Here is a 9526-nt window from a genome sequence, read left to right as displayed (position 1 = left end):
AAATAAAAAGTTTTAGATAAAAATAAAATTTTAAAATTAGAAATAAAATTAAGACTTAATCTTAATGTAAAGATAATGATATTACTTTTTTTAAGGTAAAAACAGTTATTTTTATATGAAATTAATAGTTAATAATTATTAAATAATTTAATATATTTAACGAGATTATTATCTAATAATTTTTAACTATCAATTTTATATAAAAATAACTATATGTGAATTTTTTAAAAAAAAAATTGATTATATTAAAATGCCTTCCATTCCGTTTCTTACCAAATCTGCAGCCCTTTTTTTATGCTATAAAAACGCGAAGCTCCCTAGTGTTCTGCTTTTTCATGATATCTGCTTGCAGATATGGCCTTCAGGTGGTTATTCTATAGTGTTGGACTGTTGGGCTGGTTTTAAAATTGCTATATTTTGGATTGTAATATAAAATTTTTGTTATAAACTATTATCTTAAAAAGTGTTTAGTGACCAAAACTTAAAAAGGTGTTTATTATCAAAATAATCCACCCACCCCCAAACAAAAGAAGTGTCAACAATATTGAACACAGCACACCAATTTTTTTTTTTTTTACCAAACACAACCCAAAACGAGTCATGCCTAATAGAAGAGTAGGAAAATATTTTCCTTTCAGCTTGAGGGACCAAGGGGGAGTGATAAGGTAGTTAATGACTTAACGTGGTTAGTTTATAACAGTTAATGTTAGTTACACTCACACGTCATTGTCAAAAATGGCTACATATGTGACAAATTATATGACCGCAATGTCCTTTTAATACCATGTATACGATCCTTACATTCATCTAATGTATCATTGTTTGTTTAAATATCTTGTTCAATCTCATTAAACATTTTCATTTCTTGTACTAGTAACATTTATCCTCTAATAATAATCATCCTAAGAATCTTAGAGCTTGTTTCGAATACTAAAAATTAAACTTCATTCAAAAAGTTGAATTTTTTTCTTTTTTTGAAATAATCAAAAATAAATAATTTGAATTTTTTTTAGAATTTTAATTTTAATTTTTTTTCATTTATAAATTAGGTCAAAAGAGGTCTGATTTTTAAATCCATTCTTACACTTAGGGGTGACAATGAATAGGATAGAGTCGGGTTTGAATCTAACCCTAACTCTACTCGTGGGTTGAGAATATCTCAACCCTAACTCTATCCGCTCTTACCCATTGGTATCTAATCTTACCCGCGGATTACAAAAAAGATATAATATTATTATATAACTTGATGATAATTTAAAATAAAAATGGCTTTTATGTAAAAAAATATTAAATTATCAATTAATAATTTTCTTTTAGTGACTAAGGATCTTTTGCATTTAGTAAGAGTCTTTGGTTCAATATCCACTTAAAACATATTTTTATATAAGTATATAACATATACATATATAGATGTTCTATTAATATGTTATAACAATTCTAAATCACATTCTTCAAATTTTATTCTGTTCTATTAATATGTTATAATAATTCTAAATCATAGAATTGAGTTTTAAATAGAAATAATTTTTTTTTTAAAGGAAATAGAATTTTTTTCTCATGTAAAATGATTTTCAAACAAACTCTTGAAAGTCAATAATTGTTAATATTTTTTGTCATCATTTGATCAGCACAGATATTAAATTGTTTTTAATAAATAAATTTTATTAATTTAGGGTAAAATAAAAAAAAACCAAATCCAATAAAAAATTACACAATTCGCCCAAACTTAAAAATGTTACATAGATCTCCCTAATTCACGTCTCTATGTAAATCGGCATTAGATTCGATGGTCCCAAAATGTTTGGACTATTAAAAGGTCCCATCACAAAACATGTTTTTTAAGTTTTTTAATAATTTTTTAGTAGTCTTTATCTAATTTTAATTACAAATTAATCCCTTATATATTATTTAATTATAAAATCTATTTTTTATTTTATAAATCATTATCTTATCATTCATCTATCATAATAAAAAATAAAAACAATAACGAATTAGATCTTCCATTAATTGTAATAATTTTTGGGCAATCCTAATCGATTAAAATTTTATCTTTGATCCGTTACATCAGTATAAGGTTGTGAAATCGTATTTCTTATAAAATCAATCAATTGGATTAATAAAATAATCAATTGAATTTCAAATTTCCCATAATTCAATTGATTGGAATTCAGGTTTCATAAAACAATCGATTAAATCTTGGATGATAGTATGGTTTTCTCAAAAATCAATCGATTGTGACTTTTACACAATCGATTGAATGATGATTAGAATGTGGGTTTTTTCTAATTCAATCGATTGTTCATGTTACCCAATCGATTGAAGGCTTTAAAGCAATATGAGGTCTCACAATTCAATCGATTGATTGTGTTACCAATCAATTTAAGTCTTTAAAGTAATATGGATTTTCACAATTCAATCGATTGGTTGTGTTATCTAATCGATTGAATTGTGCACTACTTATACGTTATGCTGTTCTCAATTTTCCTTTATAAATTATTATTGTATTATCCATCTATCTTCAATTTTTTTAAGTTTTTATTTTGATTTAGATACTCTAATCTTAACTTTTCTTTTACTCTCAACCCTAGCTCTTTTTGCGTTTTTAGTTCTGGCCATTTTGGAAATATTGGTTTGGTGAGTCTTGTAGGAATTTGGATGAGGATTAATAATATGTATGTAGTTTGGAGTGAATGTGGATGAAATGGGAGAAGATTTAGAGAGAGAAGAGAGGTTATGCAGAAATGGAGTTGTAAAATTTAAAAAGGGGAGGGAGGCTGAACACGGGTAGTTATCAAGCTTTAATATATAGCGCATATCAAAATTCAATCGATTGTATTATCATACCAATCAATTGAATGTAGGAAAAAACCTTATTCACGTCACATTTAAATCGATTGAATGCTCATACCAATCGATTAAATTGGAAAATACCATTAGTCGAGTACAAACTTCAATCGATTATATTATCATACCAATCGATTAAACTTTCATATATCATTTTAATAGCGTAAGTAACTAAACCCAGATTGCTTTGATGATTTCAATCGATGGGTAATATGACCAATCGATTGAATAAGAAAAACCCCACATGCCTTGCGAAATTCAATCGATTGTGTATCAATTCCAATCGATTGAATTTCTAACATACACGATTTTTCCAATCCAATATGTATGTAATGGATCAATGATAAAATTATGATCGATTAAGATTGTAAAATATTTATTACGATTAATGGAAGATCTAATTTGTTATTATTTTAGTTTTTTATTATTAATAAACATGATAAATGAATGATAAAATAATTATTTATAAAATAAAAAATAAATTTTATAATTAAATAATATATAAGGAATTAATTTATAATTAAAATTAGATAAAGACTATTTAGCCATTATTAAAAACATAAAAAACATATTTTGTTTTGGGACCATTTAATGGTCCAAACATTCTGAGACCATCAAATCCAGTGCCATATAAATCGAATAAGTCTAATTCGATTTAGCAACTCTCTTACTAAATTGGATCAATCTAACTCGAATTACTAAGGAAACATGCAAATCGAAGCTGCCTGAGTCGATTTACGCATGCATGGAACATACCCTAGCAAATCAAATCAATATAGTTCAATTTATCCTGTACATGACACCCACAATAATTTGAAACAAGCTGTTTCGATTTATCCATGATTTTCCATTCTTACTAATTCGAATTGAAGTGATTCAAATTATATACAATGTGCGTCCATGATAAGCTATTATTTGGAACACGTTATGCTAAGCTATTATTTTGGAAATTACCTCATATTTCTTTACAAAGAATTAACCTTATGATACTCTATTTATTAACTCAATAATGTGTATAGATATATATTGTATATACAAAATTATCTATTAATATTCAATAGATGACATAGTTGAATATTAGCAAATAAGATATAATAAATATGAATATTGTGATGATAATTAGTATTCAATTTTTAATAAAAAAATCAAAAATATTAGTAGTAAAATTCATATTGCCCATTAACATTATGTACTTTATATGTATTCTTATTATAATTAATTACCATCAATATTAAACTAATAAAAAAATAATGTAAGTAACGAGTAATTTAAAAATTTTGATTTTTTTTAATTTAAATAATTTTGTCAACCAAATTTTATTTTTTATCTTTAGAAGCTTTTTATTTCTTGTTGATATATGGTCAATATGAATTTTATTACTAATTAATTTTTATTAGAAATTTAATATTAATCATCATCGCAATATTCATATTTATTATATCTTATTTGCTAATATTCAACTATATCGTCTATTGAATATTAATAGATAATTTTGTATATACAATGTATAATTATACATACTATTGTATTAATTAGGGTTAAGTATGATTTTGGTCCCTAACGTAGAGGCCGAAAATTTATTTCATCCCCGGCCTTTTTTTCGCTACAAAATGGTCCCGAAGATTTCAGTTTGTTTTAAAATCGTCTTTCGGACCAAAATGCTCCCTTCCCCTTCTTTCCCAAATCAAGCACAAGCACCAGCAGAAGCACAAGCACAAGCAGAAACAGAACCAGAAGTAACAATAACAATGAATCAACAATGTAATCAAGCAGAAGCAGGAGCAGGACAACAACAACAACAACAATGAATCACCAATGAATCAACAATGGAATCAAGCATAAACAGAAGCTAGAGCAGAACAACAACAATAATGAAACAATATAATCAATCAGAAGCAGAAACAACCAGAAATAACAATAATAAAAAATCAACAACATAACAGAAGCAAAAGCAGAACGGAAGCAAAAGCAGAAGAAGAATGAAAGCAGAAGCAAAAGCCGGCGAGCCACCCGAAACTGCCATCACAACGCCGATCCGCCATCAAAGCGCCACAACCTTTTTCTTCTTCTCTCTTCGCGCTACCCTAGCACCACCGTCACAGCGCAACCTCTTTTCCTCCCTCGGCTCACCACCAAAACCTTCCCCTGTTCTTGCCTCGAACCATAACCCACCGCCATCGAGCACCTCCGCCAATCCCAGAGGAACAACGGCGATATCTAGCCACCGTATGACGACGAGCAGTGGCAGCCCTGTTCTTGCCTCGTACCAGAACCCACTGCCATCGAGCACCTCCGTCGAGACCAGAGGAGCAGCAGCGAGATCCAGCCACCGAACGATGACGAAAAGTGGCGATGGATTGGAGCAGTGGCGGCGGATTGGAGCGACGAGATCCTTCCCCCTTCCCCCCGCAAATCCCTTCCCCCTTTCCCCCTTCCCCGTTTCCCCTTATTCAATGTTGTTGTTGTTTTTGTTTTTATTTTTTTAGTTAGGGGTATTTTTGGAATAAAAATTAAAAAATTGATAAAAAGGATAATTTTAAAACAAACTGAAACCTTTGGGACCATTTTGAGCGAAAAAAAAGCCAGAAACGAAATAAATTTTCGGCCTCTATGTTAAGGGCTAAAATCATACTTAACCCTATTAATTAAATAGGGCATCCTAAGGTTAATTCTTTGTAAAAAAATTTGATGTAATTTCCAAAATAATAACTTAGCATAACGTATTCCAAATAATAGCTTATCATGGACGCATATTGTATGTAATTCGAATCAATAAGTGTGGAAAACCATGGGTAAATCGAAACAGCTTGTTTCAAATTATTGCGGGTGTCACGTGCAGAATAAATCGAACTATATTGATTCGATTTACTAGGGTATGTTCCATGCATGCGTAAATCGAGTCAAGCAGTTTCGATTTGCATGTTTCTTTAGTAATTCGAGTTAGACTGGTTCGATTTAGTATGAGAGTTACTAAATCGAATTAGACTCATTCGATTTACACAGAGACGTGAATTAGGGAGATCTATGTAATGTTTTTAGGTTTGGGTGAATTGTGTAATTTTTTATTGGATTTGATTTATTTCTGCGTTTTACCCATTAATTTATATATGTAGATTTCAAAAAATATGTATATAAACTACATTAATTTACGTATACAAATTCTGATAAATATAAATATAAATTATATATTTTTTATAACTAAATACAGATAAAATAATAATATTTATTGGTCATATAATAATTTTTTTTTAGATAATAACAAAGGTTGGGTTTGTTGAGTGACCCACGCTCATAATTGAAGTTATTTTGCATGCTTATATTATCGGCAACATAAAAAAAGCGTGGCTAAATTCCGGTGAGAAACCATGTATAATTGTATATGGCCGGTGGCTGAAATCATTAGGTTTAGGTAGAAAAGATGGACAACAAGATGTGTTTAATTGTATAATTGCTTTTCTAATGAATAATGGCGCTGGAGAGAATGGATTTAGGTCTAATTTGATAATTTTTTTTAGAAAAATATTTTATTTTATATTTAGTAAATAAAAAATTATTATGTATTTATATTTATATTTGTGGTTTTTAAAAATTAGAGTGATTTTTAAAAAGAAATTAAAAAAATATTTTAAAAATAATTTTTATTTATTAAAATAAAAAATTTAATATAATTTTATATATTAATGAGTATTTATATTTTTTATTTTTTATTATATTTATTCTATTAAAATCATTTTAAACTCTAAAACAATTTATCAAATACAATTTTTATGTTTTATACTTATTGAAAAATAAAAATTACTTTTATTTCGATCATTCAAACATAACTATTACATTTTTTAATAAATTATTTTCTAAAATAAATTTTTTATCAAATCAGAACTTATTTTGGATCATGAACCAAAATTTGAAAGGTGGCCTCTTGGTGGTTGTCGAATGAGTGGAAACATGATAATGGTTAATGCCTTAATGGAAGCAAAGATGATTGTATTAATCATTAGTAGTTTTGCTAATAAATATTCTAATTATGGTGATTAGTTATTCGAACTAACATTGAAAGTGTTAGGAAGAGTTCAATATTCTTATTATATTAAAACTTAAAAAGTGTTAATACTTTACAGCTGGATAATTACTAACAAGCAACGGAAGAACCTTTTAAAACACTTGACATAGTAGAAACTCAATATTCATATATATGCCATCAGAGATTTAGAGTACATGCTCTCTTAACCTTCTTTTTCTTTCATTTTGAAGATCCTAGAGCAAAAAATAATTGAAAGATAGGAAGTTAACTCCAAATTTAAATTTCATGGGATTGGGGTTGAGTTTGCAACATGCAGTCATTCAGGGGCCTAGCCCATGCCGAGTTCGGGCTAGACTCAAATACTGGACACCTACATAGAGCATTCTGTTACTATGTTGATCTTAAAATATTTACTTTTTAATAAGGAAAATTAAGTCTATGTATTTATAAAATTTGTGAACACTGACAAAAGTATTGGTTAAACAAAAAATATTAACATTACATCTATCAAAAATAGATTTATGTATAATAAAAAAAATTTAATTTTAATTTTTTATTAACTTTTTAATAAAATTTTTAAATTATTTTTCAAATTCCAAACTTTCACAATAATCACTGTCCAAACATCCATACTACAAACCAATGTCAATGTCCTTGCATTATCAAGTCCTAGCGTCCCTTCTCTCTGCTGTTTTGGGCCTCGTGTTGGCCTACGCTACCATCCGCTCTGTCTGCAACTTCACCACCAACGCTCCCTTCATCTCTGTCTCCATCTCCGATCTCCGCAAGCTCCTCTTGGATTCCAATGGAAATTCTAACAATGACAGAATTGTAGTTGTATGTAGCACCGTTGAGTCCAAAATTACCGTCAACGGCAGTTGGAAAAGCTTGAGGCCAAGCCTGTTGGTCTCTCGCGAGTCTTGCGACAAAGCCATCGTCCTTCAAATATGGATTATATTTGGAAATAAAAATTCAAGCCTTTTATTACTTTTGATTCTCTCCATTCATATCTTTGTTTCAAATTAGATCACAGGTGATGATAGCGGTGTGAAAGTTAGAGATTTGGAGAACAAGAGATGAATGTGGAGTTGATCAACATATAAATATATGGAGGAGGTTGATTTTTGTATTTGGATATATACTTGTGTATGGTAATAACTAATAACACCTACTTCTCTATTATATTTGATTTTGATTTTGATGTGGTTTTGTTATCACAGTCCAATTATAGGCTGATTTTGATTTTGAATAAAGTTTTTATAGACACAATTCAATTTTGTTATGCAATTTATGCATCCTTGCTGAGACTTTAGTTTAAATGATATTCAATGATTTTTGTCTGTTTTTTTATTGTTTTTGGAGTGCATTATAAATGCACATGCCAAATTATTTATTTTAATGATAGGGATATAGCCACACTTTAAAAGCTTGGCAATAGGTCCATGTTTCTTCGACTATTGGCACGCTTCAAAAGCGATACCATATCTTTTACTATTGGCACGCTTCAAAAGCATGCCGATATCTTTCACTTTTTGGTACGCTTTTAAAACGTGCCGATAGGTTAATACATAAAAGCGTGGCAAGAGTTGAAAGCGTGGCAAAAAAGAAAGTGTGCCGATAGATCCACAAAAGTGTGCAGATAGAGCAACCGGCACGCTGGTGGATGTGACCCTTTCAAAAGCGTGTCGATAGCTCAAAAAGCGTGGCGAAAAGCTGTTGGCACCATTTTTTAGCACTTTTCAACACGCTTTAAAAGTGTGGCAGAAAACTTATTTTCTTGTAGTGTGAAGTTGAAGATAAAAGATAAGATAGTTTAAAAATTTTATTAGAAAATCAATAAAAATTTAGGATTTTTATATTTTTGTTATATAAAACTTATCTTTTATAAGTATAACGTTAGTTTACTTGTTTGAAAGATATTTTTATTAGCGTTCGCAAAGTTATTAAAGTACAAATGGTTGTTTTTATTTTAATAAAATATTTAAAGATTAAATTTTGACTTAATTTTACTCTAATTTATTTTTAAAAAATGGTATATTTATAGTATCTAAACTATATTAATTTTATATTAAATATTTTTTTTCATATCAATAAAAAATAAAAAATAATAAAAATAACTTTTTCGGGAGCTTCTAAATAATTATGTGAAAATACATTTTTTCAATTTTTTTAATTATCTTATAAAGTATAATTTTTCTCTAGTTGCTATTTAATATCTTCTCTTATATATTTTTTTTCTATCTCACTTAAGGATGGGATAGTAAGGAATTACTTTTTTCAAAATGTTTGAGAAATAAAAATTAATAGGATTCATCTCTAATTATAAATCCTTTTACAAATATAAAAATCACTATTAGAAAATTAGTTATTATAGACAAATATTTTTGACGGATTTTCTCCCACGGAAATACAGACAGAATTTTAGAGGAATTTTTTGTCAGAAAACAAAAAAAATGAATTAGCATAAATTACAGACGAAAAACAAAATCCGTCGATAATTCTGTCGGTAAAATTAATTTTTTTGTGGAAAATAATTACAGATAGAAAATCCGTTTGTAATTCAATAGACAAAACGCTGTGTTTTATTAAATTATTACAGACGGAAAATCCGTCTGTAATTTAAAATTTTCCGTCGGAAATATTGAGATAACCCTAATTTTA

Source organism: Arachis hypogaea, chromosome 4, assembly GCF_003086295.3.
Source record: "Arachis hypogaea cultivar Tifrunner chromosome 4, arahy.Tifrunner.gnm2.J5K5, whole genome shotgun sequence".
Classification (NCBI taxonomy): Eukaryota; Viridiplantae; Streptophyta; class Magnoliopsida; order Fabales; family Fabaceae; genus Arachis; species Arachis hypogaea.
The sequence above is the reverse complement of the archived record's forward strand: the minus strand, read 5'-3'. Positions refer to the sequence as shown.